The sequence below is a fragment of the Dama dama genome, chromosome 30, assembly GCF_033118175.1.
Source record: "Dama dama isolate Ldn47 chromosome 30, ASM3311817v1, whole genome shotgun sequence".
In the NCBI taxonomy this organism is placed as follows: Eukaryota; Metazoa; Chordata; class Mammalia; order Artiodactyla; family Cervidae; genus Dama; species Dama dama.
Genome location: NC_083710.1, coordinates 87635939 through 87657853, shown reverse-complemented (window position 1 = coordinate 87657853; position 21915 = coordinate 87635939).

The window sequence follows — 21915 nt, the reverse complement described above, 5'->3', positions numbered from 1 at the left end:
GTTTCTTCCTTTTTTAAAACTCTCTGTTTGACACAGATGGAATGCTTTATGCTGGAAGTAAAGCCACATTTAGCCCCGCAAAGATGTGTCCCCAAGCCATTGTTGTGGGGTCATATTTGTCACGGATTCTACTGAAATGTGTTCATTTTGCCCCAAAAATACGAAATGGAGGGAGTGATTCCAGGGTCTCCAAACGTGCGAATGGATCGGTGAATGCAGGACTGGCGGAGGTGGGCGGGGTGGGGGGGGGCTGGTGCTGAGCCAGAGTCCTCAGGCTGTGACCGGGAACCTGCGGGGACGGCCTAGGGACAACTCGCTCCACTCGCCCGATCTCTTCCACCCTGGGAGGGGTTTGAAACGTGTCCCTCACCCGGTCCTCGGGCTTCCCAGGGGGTGCCGTGTGCGTTAGTCGCTCAGTCGTGTCCGACTCTTTGCGACCCCCCGGACTGTAGCCTCCCAGCCTCCTCTGTCCACGGGATTCTCCAGGCAGGAACACTGGAGCGGGTTGCCATGTCCTCTTGCAGGGGGTCTTCGCGGCCCAGGGACTGAACCTGGATCTCCTGCGTGGCAGGCAGAGTCTGCACCGTCTGAGCCGCCAGGGAAGCCCCTGGCTTGGTTTACAATGCTGCATTAGTTTCAGGTGTAAAGTAAGGTGGTTCAGTTACACACACACGTACATTCACTCTTTGTCAGGTCTTTTCCACCTAGGTTATTCTGGGGTATTGAATAGAGCTCCGTGTGCTATACAGTAGGCCCTTGTTGATTTTCCGTTTCATATTGAGGAGTGTGTATATGTCAATCTCAACTTCCTAATTTATCCCTCCCCGCCCAGCCTTTCCCCTTTAGTAGCAAGGTTTGTTTCCAAGGTCTGTGGGTCTGTTTCTGTTCTGTAAAAAAGTTCTTTTGTGTTACTTAAAATTTCCACGTGTAAGTGATATCCTATGACATTCGTCTTTCTCTGATTTACTTCACTTGGTATGATAATCTCTAGGTCCATCTATTGCTAAAAATGGCATTATTTCGTTTTTTGTATGGCTGAGTAATATCATTGCATATGTATAATGTCTCACTGTACATCTTTCTAAGTATAAAAGTGTTTTAATCTACTGACTGTGAGTCTTAGGAGAGTGATCTTCTTCACAATCCAAAGAAAACCAGTGCATATGTTAAAACTTCATGCTCCTGTGACCTTATGATGTATTCTGATTCTTCTTCGTGGCTTTCTTGGTATTAACTATCTTTTTATGACCAGTGTTAGGGCAACATCATGGCCCCTACATGTTTGTGGGTTTCTAGTCTTTACTGATCAAAAAAGATTGACCAGGTCCACCTTTATCATACACTCCCTCCAATCACTTCCACCCCTTGTGACTTTCTAAGCTGGCATTGTAACGCGTTTAATTGGCTCCAGTTTCTAACTGCGGTGGCTTCTCTTGCTGTGGAGCGTGGGCTCTAGGGGCGAGGGCTTCAGTGGTTGGCTCCCAGGCTCTAGGGCACAGGCTTGAGAATGGTGGTGCATGGACTTGGCTGCTCCAAGGCGTGTGGTATCTTATCGGATCAGGGATTGAACCTGTGTCTCCTTCCCTGGCAGGCAGATTCTTTGCCACTGAACCACCAGGGAAGCCGGAGGATAAGCCATTTTAGATCAGTTACATTTCCACGGATTTAAGCATGGGTGCTGGTGATGAAGAAGAAAGCCATTTAAACCTTGAAACCCTTTGCCAAACAGGTAAGCATCAAGTGTTTCAAATCATGTCCATTGTCAGTGGAAAGTGAGGAAGTCCCTGTTTCTTTGTTCTTGAAGAACTGGCCCAGGCTCTCCTTCCGACGGTCCTTTGTGGGATCACTGCAAACTGGGGTTACAATGTCTTCTACCACCCGCTTGCTATCTTCTTAAGTAATGTGGTGGTTGCTGTTGGGGAAAAAGTTCTTGAGTGATTTTAAAGGCACGTCCTCCCATTTGTGGTGGGAGTTTCACACACTTTCTTTTCACTTACAGACCTACTCAGAGGCTCCTAAAAGTGCTTATGTGAGGATGGGGCGTCCGGCTGCCTCACAGAGAGGTGTTCTCCATAGCTGAGGTATCAGTAGCGGTCCTCTCCTCACGACCGGACCTCTGTGTCCTCAGGCCAGGGGCTGAGTGAACGTGTCATCACTCTTCTATTGATGGATGAGTTCAATACTTCAGGGTAGTCTGAGCATTCTTAAGGGATAAGAGTAAAAGGGTTAGGAAAATTGGAAATAAATGAGTACTTTTCAAAGGCAAAAGATGAATCAGTTCAGTTTAGTAGCTCAGTCGTGTCTGACTCTGCGACTGCATGAACTGCAGCACACCAGGCCTTCCTGTCCATCACCAACTCCCGGAGTCCACCCAAACCCATGTCCATTGAGTCAGTGATGCCATCCAACCATCTCAGCCTCTGTCATCCCCTCCTTCAATCTTTCCCAGCATCAGGGTCTTTTCAAATGAGTCAGCTCTTCGCATCAGGTGGCCAAAGTACTGGAGTTTCAGCTTCAGCATCAATCCTTCCAATGAACACCCAGGACTGATCTCCTTTAGGATGGACTGGTTGGATCCCCTTGCAGTCCAAGGGACTCTCAAGAGTCTTCTCCAACACCACAGTTCAAAAGCATCATTTCTTCAGTGCTCAGCCTTCTTTATGGTCCAACTCTCACATCCATAGGTGACTACTGGAGAAACCATAGCTTTGACTAGACGGACCTTTGTTGGCAAAGGAATGTCTCTGCTTTTCACTGGACATACCGGAAGTCATGTCAAGAGAGCTTGTCCGGTCCCTTAGTGGACCTGGCCCTCTTCTGATGGTGTGTCCTCTGCCGGGTCAGGGCTGGCCCTGTGCCGAGCGGCTCACACTGACTCCGCTCTTAGTTTTCATGACTGAGGTGGGGCAAAGCCCTTTCCAGAACTCAGAAATGGACAGACTGGCATTGCTGTAAGCATTAGGGATTCACTTCTTGGCTGTCGTCCCGATGTCTCCTAAGTGGTGAGGACTGGTGACCATCACCAGATGGGGTCTATCAAGGAGAGAAAACAGTGCTTTCAGGTTCTATTAATATGATGCAGATCTGTGAGGGTCAAAAATCTCTTTCCAATATTCCTACTTCCTAAAAAAGTGAAAATTGCCTTGTGAGCCTCTCTTAGTGATGTGATTGTTATAGCCCTGTCCCAGTTATGTCCTTATAAGATCGCCAAATTTATCTTTAAAATGTCCCAAGTTTGCATGATGACGTAGCTTCAAGATTGCAAAATAAAATCAAGAAAGCATGTTTTCTCATTAGTAATTCAGAATTACTGAATTATGGAGCTCAGTCTTCATATTGATGATAAAGTGCTACCACCTTTAAGATGCCTCGATTTTATGCCCAGCTCCAAATATATTCATTCTTTTCTTTCTCCATCAAGGTGACGTGTCTATGGGTAATGACTTATTCAAACAAGGTTACCAGAATGTGAAAAGAGTGAAAACCTCTCGCTGGAACCAGAGGCATATTCTCTTGGCCATTAGGACAAATATTAGCCGAGCGGTAGAATGTGCGCTGGTGGCAGTGACAGAAATGAGTGATGACCCAGGGCATCCACGGTAAGAATCGGCTTTACCTCTTCTTAATCTCCAGCCCCAGCACTCTGAGTCACATTCTAATTCCAGTAGTCCTCGGAGGCCACTCTGGTGCTGGGTTGACATCTAAATAATAAAGTGGAGATAAACACAATAACTTAACAGTGGAGATAACTGGCAAGTAGCTTTTTGATCTACGGCACTGAAGGAGAGCCATCTCATGAGGCTGTGGAGAAATTCCCAATTAGACGATTTTGATGGATGGACTGTATCAGGTGGTGCATATACCTTCTTGGGATTTCTAGAGTTGTTTCCTTATTTGAGGGCTGGGACTAGTTAGTTCTTCTATTATCAGAGGTTATAAGTGACTCTAAAAGTTGACTCACTGGAAAAGACCCTGATGCCGGGAAAGATTGAGGGCAGGAGGAGAAGGGGATGACAGAAGATGAGATGGTTGGATGGTATCACTGACTCGATGGACATGAGTTTGAGCAAGCTCCAGAAGATGGTGAAGGGCAGGGAAGCTTGGCGTGCTGCAGTCCACGGGGTCACAAAGAGTTGGACATGACTTAGTGACTGAACAATAACAAGTGACTAAGTCCGGTACCTGTTTTCTTACTAAAAAAGATTTCTGTCTGTTGTTTATAATGTTGAATACAGACAAGCCTGACTGATAATGGGGTTTTATGATGGATCATTAACGGAGTGTGCAAAAGATTCTGAAGCCATGCCACCCCTCAGAGCACTGGCATGAAATGCATTTAAAAAATTCAAAATATTACCTGTATTTCAGGCATAAAGAGAAGCAACAAATCAGCCTCAAATTCCATGAGTAATGAGCCCTGGAATAAGAATATGCTTTTAAAACAGACTGCTTAGAAGAACAAAATGTTTCAGGATAATGTAACCCTGGTAATTTTTTTCACTGGAACTTTCCACCCACAACTTCTGAAAGGAAAAAATAATCTTGAGTCTGTGCAATCCAATGTACATTTACTTTTTCCTTAATAGTAGCTGGCATACTCACTGTTGAGCAGGGTGTCCTGGGACTTCTCACTATGTCTTCATTATTCCTCTTTTATTCTGTGAAGTGGCATTCCTTGTTAGTTATGAAGTGGAAAACGCAAGTATTATAACTCACTATACTTTCTCATAAGAAGTAAGACTAAAAAGAAATTAAACTATTTTTTTCCCTAGGTCTGAAAAGACAAGCAAAGATTTGCAAGAATATTTCAACTCTCCAGTGATCATGTATGGATGTGAGAGTTGGACAATAAAGCTGAGCGCCGAAGAATTGATGCTTTTGAACTGTGGTGTTGGAAAAGACTTTTGAGAGTCCCTTGGACTACAAGGAAATCCAACCAGTCCATCCTAAAGGAGATCAGTCCTGGGTGTTCATTGGAAGGACTGATTTTGAAGCTGAGACTTTGATACTTTGGCCACCTGATGCAAAGAGTTGACTCACTGGAAAAGACCCTGATGCTGGGAAAGATTGAGGGCGGGAGGAGAAGGGGATGACAGAGGATGAGATGGTTGGATGGCATCACTGACTCAATGGACATGGTTTGGGTGGACTCTGGAAGTTGGTGATGGACAGGGAGGCCTGGTGTGCTGCGGTTCATGGAGTCGCAAAGAGTCCAACAAGACTGAGTGACTGAACTGAACTGACTTCAACTCTCCAGTCCTCTTCCATATCTAATTGGAATAATTTCATAATCAATTATTATTATAGAATAACTTGAATGTCATAAAAGTTGATGTCATCTGTTTTGAACTGTTAGAGTTTTTATTAGAAATTTAGAATAAAGAATTCATTAAAAGAGTTAGCAGCTGAGCTATATTATTTGGTCTACTGTTTGGAAGGGCCCACAGGCCTGTACCACTGAGCCTTAATAATGCTTGCTGAAAAAGGAAAGAAGGCATTGAGCACCACACTGGTGTGGCCCCACTGAACTTCAAGTGCTCAGACTGTGGTGAAATCCAAGAAGAGACCAGAGAAGACATCACAGGCTTTCCTAGGACACTCTCTGCGGAGTTAGAAAATAACCGTTCCTTTACGCTTGTATCTTACAAGCGTAATCCTGTGGTTGACAGGAGGCCCCTTCTTTCTACTCTTCATGCCTATCTTACTAACAGAAGGAAAGAAAACAACAGAAAAGCCGCTGGTGTGATATTAAATGTTTGCCCATTTCATTTTTTATAGGAAATCAAAACTCATGACAAAATCAGATAGTTGAATCATTCAGGTATTTTGATGCCTGTCACTCATCACGCTGCTTCTCCCGGGACTCCACGCAAGTCTTATTGGCAACACCAATCCGGATAAAATCCAGTGAAAGGTAGTCCTGAAAATCAGCAGACAGACTCTCCCTCACTCATTCTCGCTTCCAAGTACTTTTCAAGTAAAGCACTGTGGAATCACCTTCAAATCGAGGTCTTTCCTCTTACTGTCCGCCCTGAGCAGAGTGCCTCACGTACCCGAACCTTAGTGAGTTCATCTGTATGACTGACATAACTCCTCCTTAGTAGGGTACCGTGAAGCACCTGGAGTCCCTGTAAGTTAGTAGATACTCAACAAATTGGACTTGATATCATATGGGTCCAAAGAGATGGAACAAATAGTTTTCTCCCCCAAATTGCATTGGCATCTATCACCCAGATTTATCTGCTAATTACTGAATTCTCTGATACAGTGTGTACTCCTTATCACTACTAAACTCAGTAGCAAATTTTGGAAAACATGTGAATAAAATTAACAGTTTCTATGAAGGTCGTGACAACCTTGACCTAATCATGAGGTCACATTCCCTTCAAGCTCCTTCTTGTCTCTTCTCCTAAACTCTTATCTAAACCCCCGGGAGATATCCAACAGGCTTTCCAACCATCCCTAATTTTCAAATAACTCTCATTGTGTGAATCTCACACTCAAGGCAATCTTGTGTAAACCATTTGCTCTATGACTTAATTCCATTGTGCTCGATGCAGTTCATGTGTGATCAGAGGTTTTGTGTAGTTAATGATGGTTATTTGGTCCATGTATGTTATTTTACAATTCAAGAGGGATTAATTGTTATTCATGACTTGAAAGTAACATCATTGCCTGAATAAGAAGATTTTCAGGAGGACTTGCAGCCACAGGCACTGACCCCGTCTTGTGGAGTAGACAGAGTGTAGACTTGAGGTCCACCCAACCTCACATCCGTGGACCCACTGGGACTTAGAACTGGGAGTCTCCAGTGTGTTGAGGGGTGGAGTGTGGGGTTTCAATGGAATACCCACTCTGACTTACCAAGATGATGCTAGAAAACGGACGGGAGGAGACAGGAAGCAGCCCGCACGGTGGGCGGCGTGCATCTTCACCGCAGAAAGGGCTCGAGTCTGCTTCTCTGGACAGTGCATGCGCCAGTCAGACGCATGAAGACATGGTTTTGCTCACAAACGAGGAGAGGCATGCCCTCCCCTTGGCTGGATCAGACATAATCCCTAACACGGAGTCTTCCTGGCGGAGGGAAATTCTCCCTCAGGTGCTGCCAACGTGGAGCCGTTGAGTCACCCCGTGTCATGGAGCGTGTCCAGGGTGATTACAATAGAAACCATTATGGCTGGGGTTGGCAATGAGATTCTCATTTTTAGCATCTATTAGTTGTTCCATGATACAACCCAATTTACCTCAGTCATTTCAACTGCCTTTTAACTAAAGCTTGGTAAAATTTTCCTGGTAGTAAAAACGTCCTCGTGTTTTATGGTGACTCCTGGTGCTATGGAGGCTGAATGGGGGAAGAGTCATGAGGTGGTGCAGGGCGCAAGGCTCCCTTGACGTTTAAGTGATGGTGGCTGACAAGGTACCCTGCACTCAGCAGCAGGTCTTAGGAGAGTTTCGCGCGAGTGTGCAGTGTGTAAGATTTATTTGCATGGTCAGGTTACTCAACGGGCCAGCATGTGATACTCAAACCCAAATCACCAAGATGTTCCCACATTCTCTTGAAGATATGGCACTTATCATATCAAAAGATCAACTGTAGGTCAAGTCAGCGTATTAAGCTGTAACGTGAATCTGAATGGTTGGCTGATTTATCCGGGCAGGACACTGTTAGCCCCTCAGTCGTGTCTGACTCTTTGGGACCCCATGGACTCCTCTGTCCATGGAATTCTCCAGGCAAGAACGCAGGAGTGGGTAGCCGTTTCCTTCTCCAGGGCATCTTCCCGACCCAGGGATTGAACCCGGGTCTCCCACATGGCAGGTGGATCCTTAACCATCTGAGCCTCCAGGGAAGCCACTTACGTGATGTAGCCAAAAATTCTCCTTTGAAGTGTGGCTGGATTGCTCTGACCACGTGTGTCAGTTAAAACCACAGAGAAGGATTAGCATGCTTGGACCAGACAGGGTGGTTTCCCTGGTTGTTCCCTCCTCAGACTGTCCCTCCTTATAAGACATCTCCCCCTCTTTCCCACATCGGGCACGGCCCCCCTGAAGCCCAACTCTGTCCAGGACACAAGGCCAGGGCAAGGGGAAGGTCCGGGGAGAGGGGAAGTCCTGGGCGAGCTGTGTAGGATCAGTGTGGACTTCAGCACGTGCTCACTTCCCAGGGCTGAGCCTGGACCTGCCTGACCTGGGTGCCTCCCTCCCTCACCCCAGTCCTGGCCCTACTCCAGGGCCACCTGGACCCCAGGGCTGGTTCTGAGACCCGCCAAATGATGCTCGCTCCACGACTGGCAGTGACTTCACGCCACACTGACGACCCCCAGGACTGAATTTTGTTGCTGGCAGTGTGCCAAGCACCCACTTTTCTCAGAACGATCCTGTGTATGTTCTAAGTTGCTTCAGTTCTGGCCAACTCTTTTTGACCCCTTGGACTGTAGCTCACCAGGTTCCTCTGTCCCCGGGATTTACAGGCAAGAATACTGGAGAGGGTTGCATTGCCCTCTCCTCCAGGGGATCTTCCTGAGCTAGGATAGAATCCATTCTCACGTCTCCTGCATTGGGAGGGGGCTTCTTTTCCACCGTACCACCTGGGAAGCCCTGTGTCCTCACTTCATCCTACGGAAGCTGTGAGGTGGCTCTTATCGTCCTTGACATTCAGACGAAGCTCAGAGAGGCTGAGAAGGTGGCCCAAGTCTCACAGCAGATGGTGGGGGAGCTGGGGCTTGACCCTGGGGTGAGGCCAGCCCGCACGGGTCCTGGTTCTGAGCTGGTGCCCTGGGACAGAGCCGCCTCCTCTCACCCTACGCCCACACCCCTTCCTAGGCCTGTGCTCTCGCGTGTCTCTGTCACAGACACCGTCTGAGAGTTCCCTGGAGACACACCCCACTCTCCAACAAGAGACTGTTTTCAGCCAGCTGCTGGAGCTCCGAGACCACTTCCTCTTGGTCTGGTGGCTGGGGGCGCGGCGGTCTCTGGACTCCCGGTTTCACCATCTAGCGGCGTGTGACCTGGGGAGGCTCCTTGACTCCTCGGCACCTCCGTTTTCTCTTGTAAAGTGGGGACCCCCTAAACCTGTGCCTCAGAGGCTGTTGGGACGACTCAGTGGGTCGCGACCTGGAAGCCCCTTAGAACGGCACCTGACCACGCGCAGCGGTCAGCCAGCCTCAGCAACTATTGTGATGCTTGGTCGGATGTTTACTTTCCTCTTGGGAGACTTCCAAGGTGCCAGCCTCCTGTCTGCAGGACCACCCAGGGACCACACTTCTCTGGCACAAAGTGGTGGGCTAGTCTCCAGGCCCCTCCTAGACGCCGTCGGCCTCTGCGGTGAGCAGGGTCCTGCCTTGACGCCGTAGATAGGCTGCCTTGTACGAGAGATGCCACGACGGGAGAGGGCCGAAACCACGCCCGTGAGCAGAGTGACCTGGGCCCCATCTCACAGGCTGTGAGCCAGAGCTGCCGTCACCTCAGAGCCCCTCCCAGCGAGAACCTTCAGCATTTTATCCATCCTCAAGGCTGAGAGGGCTTCCCTGGCAGCTCAGCTGGTAAAGAATCACCTGCAATGCAGGAGTCCCTGGTTCAATTCCTTGGTTGGGAAGATCCCCTGAAGAAGGAAAAGGCTACCCGCTCCAGTATTCTGGCCTGGAGAATTCCACGGACTGTATAGTCTATGGGGTCGCAAAGAGCCGGACAGGACTGAGCAACTTTCACCTTCATTTTCACAAGGCTGAGAAGCACAGCTGTCTTTCGTGAAAGATGCCAGCGGCCTTGTAAATAGTGAGAAGCATAGGTTTCTGTCTTAGAGAGATTGGGAGAGAGAGAAAGAGATTTGATAGAATTGGCAGACCTGAGTGTGGGACTGGCAAACCCCAAATATGCAGAGTGGGCTACAGGGAAGGGCCCGCCCTGCAGTTCAGGTCAAAGGGCACCTGCTGGCCGAGCCCCTCATCGCCAGGAATGTCAGCATCGTCCAAGGTCTTGAGCTGATTGAGTGCGGCCCGCCTGCCCTGTGAAGGGCAGTCTGCTTTACCCAAAGTCTGCCGAGTTACGTGCTCATCTCATGTAAAAAGCGTGTTCATAGTAATGTTCAGATGCCTTTGGTCGAATATCTGGAGACCATGGCCTAGCCAAGCTGACATGTAAGATTGGCCGTCACACTGAGGCTTTGAAACAGACTGGATGTTGCACACACTTTCATCCTTCACGTGGGACCTGATGGGAATCATCTCAGGCTGGAAACACTTTGTCTGGTTGAAGAGGTCACGGCTATGAAGAAACTATCCTCTTTGGGTGCTCCTGAGGGCTTTTCAAATGGAACGCTGGCCTGTTCAGGTGAATGGCAGATGTATCGTTGTAGAACGTTCTCCAGGCATGGGGTGAGTTCCTCTGTGACTCTTAGCAGAGTCTCTGTCTCTCTCTCTCTCTCACACACACACACACACACACACACACACGCACACTGCCTCTGGGGTTCAAACACAGAATGTTCTGATTAGGAAACCTTGTCCTGGAGGGAAAAGGAGTGGAATTTTCATCACAGGCCTGGAGCCCCACTTCTCCATGGCAGATGCAGAAAGAAATGAGACAGTGTGTTTTCACTGATTCTCTGACTGAGGACACTAAGGTGGCGTTTTGGGGGGGGGGGGGGGGACTGACTCTACATTTCTGGCCACATTTACAAACAAGCGCCAGCCGGTTAATGGCATGATGAATTATTACGGTGGCAGAGAACAGTTTGGTGCTTCTGATATGCTTCTGAGATTTTATGGATGCTGGAAGGAACAAAAATATGATGCTTTAATACTCCAATTTGTACGTGCAGTACACTCTGTGATTGTTTGGGAAGCTGCTCCCTTGTCCTCTCACAGGAATGACATACATGGACAGATATTATTTTTTATGTCAAGTGGGTAGTAAAACAGTGCAGAGGCTGAGCGATCTGAGTGGGCAGGGACTGAATTGCCTGGACCTCCTTGTTATCATTTCTGAGCACTGCTTTTTCCCTCACGGGACTTGCAGCTATTTTGAAAGAATGTGGATGTGGGAGTCAGAGCTTACGAATGCAAACTTCAGCCCTGAAATCAAAGCTTTCTGTCACGCCTGAGAGAAAGGAGAACTTAGAGGGTTTTAAACTCTGCCGCAGGAGACCTGTGACTCTGGGAGGGCGGTTGTTTTTCTGTGAAGTCCAGGCACTGCTTTTTTGTTTGTTTGTTTTTTAAGGTTCCCATCCCGGGAGCTGGGTTTGGGCCTTCTAGCATGGAATCCCATCTGCATGGGGTCACAGCCGCTGGTCCACACTGGCCAAGGCTCTCTCTGAAGTGGCCCCCCCCACCCCCTGCTGGCTTCCCGGCTCCATCCTTGGGCTCCACATCTGGCTTCATGTCACTCACGGGAGTGTCCCTCCGTCCAGGGATTCTCCCAGAATTCCTTGCCTCTCACTTCTACGTTTCAGATGTTCCCTTGCTCTTTGCCTGTGAGACCCTCACTCTCTTACCATTTTGGACCATCTTCTCCACTTTTACCCTGGAGTTTGTGCTGCTTCTCTTCCCCAGTAGCCGTCATTTCTACTAAACACTGAGGAGTTTGATGTCCTACGAAGGTTGACGTCTTGCTCTAAGAGCAGGCTGATCTAAGCTCTCATATCTCTCCCACCATTGCTGCCGAGAGGACAGTATAGCTCTCTTCTCCTGTATCCCAGAACAGCACCGAACAGGAGCCAGCACGTGGACCCCTTGAGGGCTCGTCTGACTTAATTACCATGGAATGCTCTGTGAAATGGAGAAGGCAATGGCACCCCACCCCAGTACTCTTGCCTGGAAAATCCCATGGACGGAGGAGCCTGGTGGGCTGCAGTCCATGGGGTCTCGAAGAGTCGGACACGACTGAGCCACTTCACTTTCGCTTTTCACTTTATGCATTGGAGAAGGAAATGGCAGCCCACTCCAGTGTTCTTGCCTGGAGAATCCCAGGGATGGGGGAGCCTGGTGGGCTGCCGTCTCTGGGGTCGCACAGAGTCGGACACTACTGAAGTGACTTAGCAGCAGCAGCAGCTCTGTGAAAGGGCCCCAGCGTATGTTTCTCTTGTAGTAGTAGTTCATAGCGCACGCATAAGCTGACTCATATTTGGGGAATTTGGAAATAGAATATTTTATAACAACACTGAAACCAGAGTCTTTTAGATTATTCCCATGCAATGATCCTTTCTTTAGTTATTTGGCTAATTCCAGTAGACACTGGGGGTTAGTCAACATCCTCTCTTTAGGGGAAACAGATATTTTTAAGATCCAGGGAGTTAAAACTAAGCTTGGGGTGGGGAGGCAGGAGCTGAAATGCAGACTGGAGGAATACATGGACCTCCTCTTCTCATTGTGTATGGACGAAGGGAGGAGCCAGGTTTTGTGTGAACCCCAGCACAGCTCCAACTGATTGAAGTGGAACGAAGACTGGACTTAGGAGTCATCCTCCCAGTGTTGCTTTGGGTCTCATTAGTTTAGTGATGCTGGAGGGTCCAGCCCGTCATGCCTGCATCTCTTTGCTTCAGGGCTTTTCCTGGCAGCTCAAGCTTGCTCTGTCCACAGTAGGTCACCCACAAACTCTCCCCTAAACCAATGACTGCCGGGAGCTGGTATAAACACCTCCACTCTCTCGCCCCTAGGATGTGGCAACCCACCCACAGTGGTTCCCAGAAGATACTCAGTTCAGTTTATCTCCTGCCTGTGACCCTCATCCCGTCCCTGACAGTGAACTTGGCAAGATAGTCAGTACCTACACCCAGCTTCTTCATCTGATAGGTAATTATACTCCAGCCAAGCTATCTCACAACAGGAATATAATGTGTCTCTGCTGATCAGAAGTCTAGAGGGACCATCAGGATCCCTCTAGATGAACTCTGCCATCACCCCTTCCATGTGCTGCCATGTTGGGGTGGGGTTCAATTGCTCAGTCGTGTCCAACTCTTTGTGACCCCATGGACTGCTGCACGCCAGGCCTCCCTGTCCATCACCAACTCCTGGAGTTTACTCAAACTCATGTCCATCGAGTCGGTGGTGCCATCCAACCAACTCTTCCTCTGTTGTCCCCGCCTCCTCCTGCCTTCAATCTTCCCCATGTGTTGAGGGGTACGTGTCCCAAAGTAAGTGCCTGCCATTGCTACATGGCAGGGGTTCAGAGGGAAGCCGCAAAACCTTTGTTTTAAACAAAGTAAAACTCCATGTGACTTTTTGATGAAAATAAGTCCATTTTCTGTTATTTGGTCCTACTGCCGCCTGCCTGGCCCCCACCCCCACCCCGTGTCTGAGCTGCTCGCTGGTATCTGATGCCTCAAGAGCCCTGGGGCTGTCCTCTCTGCGCGCAGGGCAGGCATTGCACACACCCCTGAGGGAGAGGAAGCCAAGTGGCTGTTTGTTACCCATGGAGTGGATGACCTGATGAGACCCTGAGCTTCATCTCAGATGAGCAGCTGACTGGGTACCAGGCAGGAGAGAGCTCTGGGCTCCACACTCCCTGGAACGGAGTGCCCGGGGCAGACGCGAGGCATCTGCTAGGTTCTTAGAACTCCTGGGCATCTCTCCTGCAAATCCTCCTCTAAAATAGCCTTTTCTGAGCAGGCGTTTCCACTCAGCTCCTCCAGCGACTTTCCTTCAGGGACGAGCTTTAGAATACGTGCCAGTGAGTACGTGTGTCCCAGCTTCACACCATTCGCAGACACCGAATGGCCTGGATACTCATGGCTCGGTCCAACAGCCTCCCGTCAAATGACTCAAGTCGACTTTTTCCGAACTCACTGGGACGTGCCGGGCCAGTGCGCCCTGTTTGCCTCTCACCTCCAGCGGCACAGCAGCCGGAACGCCTGGGCTGATGCTCCTCCCCTGCCCTGGGGGAATCTTTGCGAAGCCACAGCGCCCCACCCAGCTTGGTCCCTGACTGTCGGAGCCGCACGGAAACCAGTCACTGTGATGGCAGGGCATCAGATCAGATGCCCTCTGTGCTGGAGGCCGACGTGTCCTTTGATAAGCATGATGACTTGCTCCTTTATGGCCTCTGGAGCTGGTGGCCAGGGGCTCTCACCCTCAACAATGGCGAGAGGGGCCTAACAAGCTCCGGAAGCTGACAGCGCCCGGCCAGCCCGAGCTCCCTGCATCCTCTTGCAAAGTGGTGTTGAGTCACCTTATACACAGTCACCAGGAATTAGTGTAATTGGACTCATGTGTTTGCAGACTTTGCGTCTGATTTTCCTTGGAGGTGTTGCTTGTTGATGCTGTTCAGTCATTAAATCTTGTCCAGCTCTTTGCCACCCCATGGACGGCAGCACGCCAGGCCTCCCTGTCCATCACCAACACCCTGAGTTTTCTCAAACTCATGTCCATTGAGCTGGTGATGCCATCCAACCATCTCATCCTCTGTCGTCCCCTTCTCTTCCCGCCTTCAATCTTTCCCAGCATCAGGGTCTTTTCCAATGAGTCAGTTCTTCGCATCAGGTGGCCAAAATATTGGAGCTTCAGCTTCAGCATCAGTCCTTCCAATGAACACCCAGGGCTGATCTCCTTTAGGATGGACTGGTTGGATCTGCTTGCAGTCCAAGGGACTCTCAAGAGTCTTCTCCAACACCACAGTTCAAAAGCACCAATTCTGGGAGACACTCACGGCTTCCCAAACAGCTAGATGGAGCTCTTTCCTCTTTAATTAGCTGGAAGCCATTTTAGGAAATAGTCAAGCTGGAGGAGGAAGACCAGGAATTACTCAGGGAATGCATCTTCCTGGAGACAGGGCGGCTGATGGGAGAAGATGGGGCGGAAGGAAGGTGGGCTGGGGTTAGCTAACGGGTGATTTGTTGGGAAGGCTAGTGCACAAAAATGATGCAGGTGGGAAAAGCGCCTAGGTGTGTGACATGGCTGGTTACACTGCCCGAGGTGATGCCTTGAGTGGGCATCTCTGTGCGAGTCAAGCGGAGCACGAGGATATTTGCTTGATAAACCCTGGGGCCAGTTATTCCACCAAGTGGATTTTTCTGTAAGTGGTTAAGTAAACCTTGCATGTTTTTTTCCCCAAGGGTATTTCGGCATTCAGGAAAAAAAGACTGTTGGAAACTTTAGACTCTGGTAGGAGAAGGCAAATACAAACTTTGTTGTTTGTTTTCAAAGAGAGAGGCACATATTTCAATCTTGTCTCCACTCAGCCAGAAGATTCTTGAAGACTAATGTATTCCTACGTTCTCTAAGCTGACTTGATGTTGGATCTTAGGCAGTAAATATGCTTTGTTTTGGGGTATGAGGGGCAGAGGCTTTTATGTTAAGAAGCTCATATCGAAGTTCTAACATGGTGTGATGAAGTGGGATAACATTTTTCAACATTTTATTAGAAACATTTCAAACATTCAGCAAAGATGGAACAGTTTTGGTTAACACATGTATTGACACTGCCTAGATTCTATCACTAACATTAGATTATACTTAATTTGTTATTCATCTACTATCTACCTATTATCTGTTTATCTGTCTGTCATTTACTATGTTAATATCTATCATCTATCTATTGTTCATCTATTATCTATTTGTTTCATCCCCATTCATTAATTCAACTTACATTTTAGTACACTTGCCTTACATGCAAAGACGTGTATCATTACGTAGAGTTCAGTATTTATTAACTGATTTTTTTTCCTATAAAACTTACAGTCTTTGAAATGCACAAATTTTAAGGGTATACATTCTGAGTTTTGGTATGTGATTACACCTTTCTTACCTAACCTTTGTCAAGCCATAGAACATTGCCACTGTTACCCTCTCTCACACTTCTTCCAAGTTAATTTCAGCTTTCCTCATGCCCAGGGGAAACTATTACTCTGATTTTTTTCAAGTGAGAGTTTGGTAGACACTTATTTCTCTTTTATTAAATGTACCCTAGAATACCATTCACCAATTATATCTACTGCCTATGCTTTAGAAAAAAATAGAAATGCCTTGGCAAAGAAGAACAAGGCCCTCTGAGCCACAGTAACATTAAGGGGTTTGACATTCACCCCCGTGAGTTCCACTAGGGCCCGTGACCGAGGGTGGTGCCCTGGAACAACAGAGGGTAATTTCTAAGGTTGCTGTGATCTTTAGTTAAAAGTTTTCAAATACCTATACATTATAAAAGTTTTATTTTCCTATCCAAATCATTCAGACAGGTCTATGCCTTTTGTAAACTCACTCTGTGTTTATAACCTACTTTCTTGCAAAGTACAAAGTATGAAGGAGTTTTCTTTAAAATTTCCCCGGCCTCTGTGTGCAAATCATTGTACAGTTTTGGAGTTTTCCAAATTAGCTGAAAATGGTATGTTTGACCAGCACAGAAGTCAGTTCATAAATTTCCTTTTTACGTGAATCAAAACAGCCTGAACTCAATGGCAAAGCTCCCAGGATGTGAACAAGAAGAGTAGGGACAAGCTTTAGTGACAGGCCGGGGAAATACGCAAAATTAGTCCCAGCTCACTGGCTGGGTTCGAAAAAAAAATACTTGTGTTATGAATTTCTGGACTAATTATGCTGCTATTGCTGCTAAGTCGCTTCAGTCGTGTCTGACTCTGTGCGACCCCATAGATGGCAGCCCACCAGGCTCCTCTGTCCACAGGATTCTCTAGGCAAGAACACTGGAGTGGGTTGCCATTTCCTTCTCCAGGACTAATTATACCCTAACATTTGACTCTGGAGAAGAAAAGAGAATATGAAATCATTTTGTATCCTAAGGCCCCCAGCAAGTTTCACGTAAATGACCCCCCAAAATTTCTCTTTCCTTCTTCAGGTGTACACGACCCTCCCTGAACAGGCTCCAAGGCTCTGGGACGTGGATGGTGACAAGGACATGTCCTCCGTCCAGCCGAGTACCCCCAGGGTGGCGGATTAAAGGTGCTGACGAGCGGTCCTTGGATTAAAGACTCTGCAGGAAAGGGAGCCTTGTTGTTGTCGTTGCATCGCCTTGCTGTGTCCGACCCTTTGTGACCCCATGGACTGCAGCACGCAGGCCTCCCTGCCCCTCACCATCTCCCAGAGTTTGCCCAAGTTCATGTCCATGGGTCACCAGTTTCTGGGTAATGACCTCGTTTTTTTAAAAGCAGTTGATCCGTTTTGCATTCTGTTTTATAGACAAATAAGTAAATAGATAAATGATTTATTGTAAAGTTGGATTTTTCCAGATCTGGAAAGAGCTTTTCTCTGGTTCCAGTCAATTTATCCTTGTATTTGTGGATTTCCCAATGTCAGCACAATTCTGGGAGCTTCCAAGGTAGCGCTAGTGGTGAAGAACCCACCTGCCAATGCAGGAGACATGAGAGATGCAAGTTCGATCCCTGGATCAGGACGATCCCCTGGAAGAGGGCATGGCAACCCGCTCCAGTAGTCTTGCCTGGAGAACCCCAGGGACAGAGGAGCCTGGCGGGCTACAGTCCACCGGGTCACAAAAGTCGGACATGACTGAGGCGACTCAGCACGCATGCACAGTGTTGAGGGCCTGAATGCCAGGAAAGACTTCATCGCGTGATCGTTTCATGGGTGCCAGAGCGGAGGCTGGGGACACGTCTGTCCCTGGGCATCCTTCCTTGAGTCGGCCAGCCTGCCTGCCCCTCTGATCGGAGGGGTGTTCTCGCAGTGGATTCCGTTTGCTCCCGGGGCTATCCCCTTCAGCATCTACCTGAGTTTGCTTTCATTCTTAGGTAGTCTCCCATCCCCTGGACCAGAGGACCAACTTTCTGTGTAAAGTGCCTCAAGTCTGAGTGAGATTAGACAGTGTTCTTTCTAAGACCTTTCCTGGCAACTCGCTCACAGGGCAAGGAGCTCTCTCTCTCCAGACACAAATGATGTATCTCATCCTAAAATACGGAAAAGCTCCTTTACATCATGGTATTCATCACAATTTTCTCCTTGCGTCTGATTTTGACCTCTAAGAGAAGAAACATTTTTAGTTACCCTGATGTATATAGATGAAGAGAATTGTCAATAAAATTTACAACCACTGAGAAAACCTGCTTTTCTGTTTGTGTCATCTGTACCCAGGTGGGTGGGTTGTATATTTACAGATGATGACCATGCTAGACAAGAAGAAGCTAAGAAGCTGGACTAACTTCTATTGAACTAATTAGTTCAGCAAATAGTTAATAGTAGTAGCAAATAGTCCTCCATACCCCAAGACTCTCGTGGGTGCTGAAAAAGTAAAGAAACAAGACATCTTCTCTATCTTCTCAAATTAATGGGAGAGAAAGAAGTCAAGAACTTTCCTTAAAAACTGGGTCAAAGCGAGGGGGCTTCTCTAACGGCTCAGTGGTGAAGAGTCCGCCTGTCAGCGTAGGAGGTGCGGGCTGGATCCCTGCTCCAGGAAGATCACACACGCTGTGAAGCAGCCCAGCCCACGTGCCACAGCTGCTGACCTGTGCTCTGAATCCCGGGAGCCACAGCTGCGGAAGCCCGGGTGCCTGGAACCTGTGCTCCACACCTAGAGAAAAGCTTGTGTGCAGCAAGGAAGGCCCAGCACCAGGTGATCAGCCAAGTGATGGATGAAATAAGTTTAGAAGTCAGGTGTAGGCTCTTGGATTTTGAATAGAGGAAGCCGCTCATCTTGACTGGCATGATCTAAATGATGACACAAAGGCGTGGAGTTCAGGCGGATCCGGACCTCGGAGAACAAGCAGAGACCTGCGGGAGAGGAAGAAAGTTCCACCTGGAGAAGGAGACAGTAGATGCCAAAAGCTGAAGTCAAAGCTTTTGATTTGAGAACCATTATGGAGGCAGGAGAACGGATTGGTTTGAATCAGAGGCTCCTACATTCCGTCTGTGTCCTGCTGCTTGTGACGGGGTTGTCACCTAACGGCTCTGAGGTTTGGTTCCTTAAGAGGGAGCAGAGGAGTCGTGATACTTCACAGGGCTGGGAGCGTGAAATGCGCAAGTCACATGGCGAATAGAGCCCCTTGGTGTGGGCAGGCTCTTGGGGCTCCCTCTGTCATGGCAGGGCAGAGCCCAGCGGGGAAGGACCTCGCATCAGCCTAAGGAGAGGGGGGACCCTGGGGGAAGCACTGGGGGGGCTCGGTATTTTCTTAATCAACCAGGGGAAATTGACTAATGTTATCTGTGTTTTAAGTAATTAACACCATTTGCCTCAAGGAAGATGGTCCAGTAACGGAGGAGAATGAAAATTGAACATTTGGGCTCTTGCAATTCGGTTCAGTTCAGTTCAGTTCAGTCGCTCAGTCGTGTCCGACTCTTTGTGACCCCGTGAACCGCAGCACACCAGGCCTCCCTGTCCATCACCAACTCCCTGAGTTTTCTCAAACTCATGTCCATCGAGTTGGTGATGCCATCCAGCCATCTCATCCTCTGTCGTCCCCTTCTCCTCCTGCCCCCAATCCCTCCCAGCATCAGGGTCTTTTCCAATGAGTCAACTCTTCGCATGAGGTGGCCAAAGTATTGGAGTTTCAGCTTCAGCATCAGTCCTTCCAATGAACACCCAGGACTGATCTCCTTTAGGATGGACTGGTTGGATCTCCTTGCAGTCCAAGGGACTCTCAAGAGTCTTCTCCAACACCACAGTTCAAAAGCATCAATTCTTCTGCACTCAGCTTTCCTTATAGTCCAACTCTCACATTCATACATGACCACTGGAAAAACGATAGCCTTGACTAGATGGACCTTTGTTGGCAAAGTAATGTCTCTGCTTTTTAATATGCTATCTAGGTTGGTCATAACTTTCCTTCTAAGGAGTAGTGTCTTTTAATTTCATGGCTGCAATCACCATCTGCAATGATTTTGGAGCCCAGAGAAATAAAGTCAGCCACTATTTCCATTGTTTCCCCATCTATTTGCCATGAAGTGATGGGACCTATAGAAGAAAAGTCAAAAATCCTAAATTTAAAAAGTTTTCCATACAAACGTGATGCGTGCATCATAGAAATTTGAAAATTACAGAAGAAAAAAGGGAAAGAATATCAGCCATGGTCCTGCCACCTACAGGCAAATAGAATCATAAGTACCTTGGTGTACTCTGTTCAAGGTTATCATGTGCGCGTGATTCTATATTCCTATACACTGCTCTTAATCCTCATTTAAAAAGCTTAGCTATTATGAATCTGTAATGAATATTTTTGTGCCTTAAATGTTTTCCGTATTTAACAGCTTTTTCATAGGATGGATTCCAAGAAGTGGGATTAACTGATGAAACTATTTTTACACTTGAGAAGTTTTGGGTAAATTTGCATACTTTCATCAATGTAAGAGGATGCCATATACGAATTGATAATTAATAAATAATTATTAGGGCTTCCCTGGTACCTAAGCTGGTAAAGAATCTGCCTGCAATGTAGGAGACCTGGCTTTGATCCCTGGGTCAGGAAGATCCCCTGGAGAAGGGACAGGCTACTCACTCCCGTAGTCTTGCCTGGAGAATCCCATGGACAGAGGAGCCTGGCGGGCTACCATTCGTGGAGTCGTAAAGAGTCGGACACGGCCGAGCGACTAAGCACAGCGCAGCAAACAGTCGTTATTGCTGTTTTAAAATGTTTCTTGAAGTGAAGTCTCTCAGTCGTGTCTGACTCTTGGGGAACTCATGGACTGTAGCCCACCAGGCTCCTCCATCCGTCCGTGGGATTTTCCAGGCAAGAGTACTGGAGTGGGTTGCCATTTCCTTCTCCAGGGGGATCTTCCTGACCCAGGGATTGAACCTGGGTCTCCCACACTGTAGGCAGATGCTTTTACCGTCTGAGCCACCAGGGAAGTCCTTAAAATGTTTCTTAGTGTTAAGAAAACGACAGTGCATTTTTGTTTTAATTTGAATTTCTTGGAAAGACTTTTCTCATATCCTCTCTTGAGTGATAAATAGTGATGATCTGTCCAGCAGTTTCATATTAAGACCTAGAGTACTCGGATCTTCTGGTTTAGACGACATGCCTCTAGCGCATCCTCCTGCCCACCCTACTCATTTATCCATCCTCTCATCCAGTCGTTTCGATAACCTGCTTTATGAGCCTAGGACCTTGAATCTTACAATAGCGTGCCCTGCTCTCTGCTGGGCTAAGAGTGCTACTTCCAGGAAAGCTGGAGTACAAAAACGATAATGTGTGTGTAGGAAGAGATGGTGTGGTCCAAATTACTTTTGGAATCTTCACCTCCTTGCCTTTTTTTTTTTTTTTTTAAAGCCCCTCTCTTCTAAGCTATAGTTTGGAAGAATGTAGATAGATTCATTTGAAAATGATGACTGAGAAAGCTCTAGTCTCTAAATACTGGAGGGAAGAAAGTTATATTGATACCTTTAAGCACTGACAAGATTTAAGACAACATCAGGCACTCACACAACGTAAAACAATAGCTTTAAGCACTGACAAAATTTAACACATCATCCTACTATCAGGAATATCTTCTGGACAGAGATATCACCTCAGTCTCTGCTTACTGCTGGTGAATAAATCCAGGGTTCAGCATCTAATAAGATAAGACAGCAGGGGAGGGGGGCGGTCTGCAGGCCTGCCCGCAGGTTGGATGTTAGATGTCAGTGAGGGAAAGGACAGGGGGCGTAGGGAGGACACCCACTTACAAGCTCTCGGGAAAGCTGAGGCTCTCACCCTGTTGGAACTCCATCTATGTCATCTCCCCATTCTTCAACACAACACCTACCCAGGGTAGACCAGTGTTCACCACAGCAAATAATTACCCAAATTAACTACCGCATTCTCTTTGTGTACAAACATCCATGCTCCAAGCTGATGGTTCATTTAATTAAAGCCTTCAGCCTTAATCAGGGTTACCTTATAAGTAAACCACACACATTTAAGATGCGTCAACTGAAGACTCTGGAAGGCCTGCACGGATAAAAGCTTTATTATCTTGATCACTCTTCTTCTCAGAGTGTGAGTGTCAGTGTTTGCCGAAGAGGTGCACATACATGTTGACATCCTTGGATGTT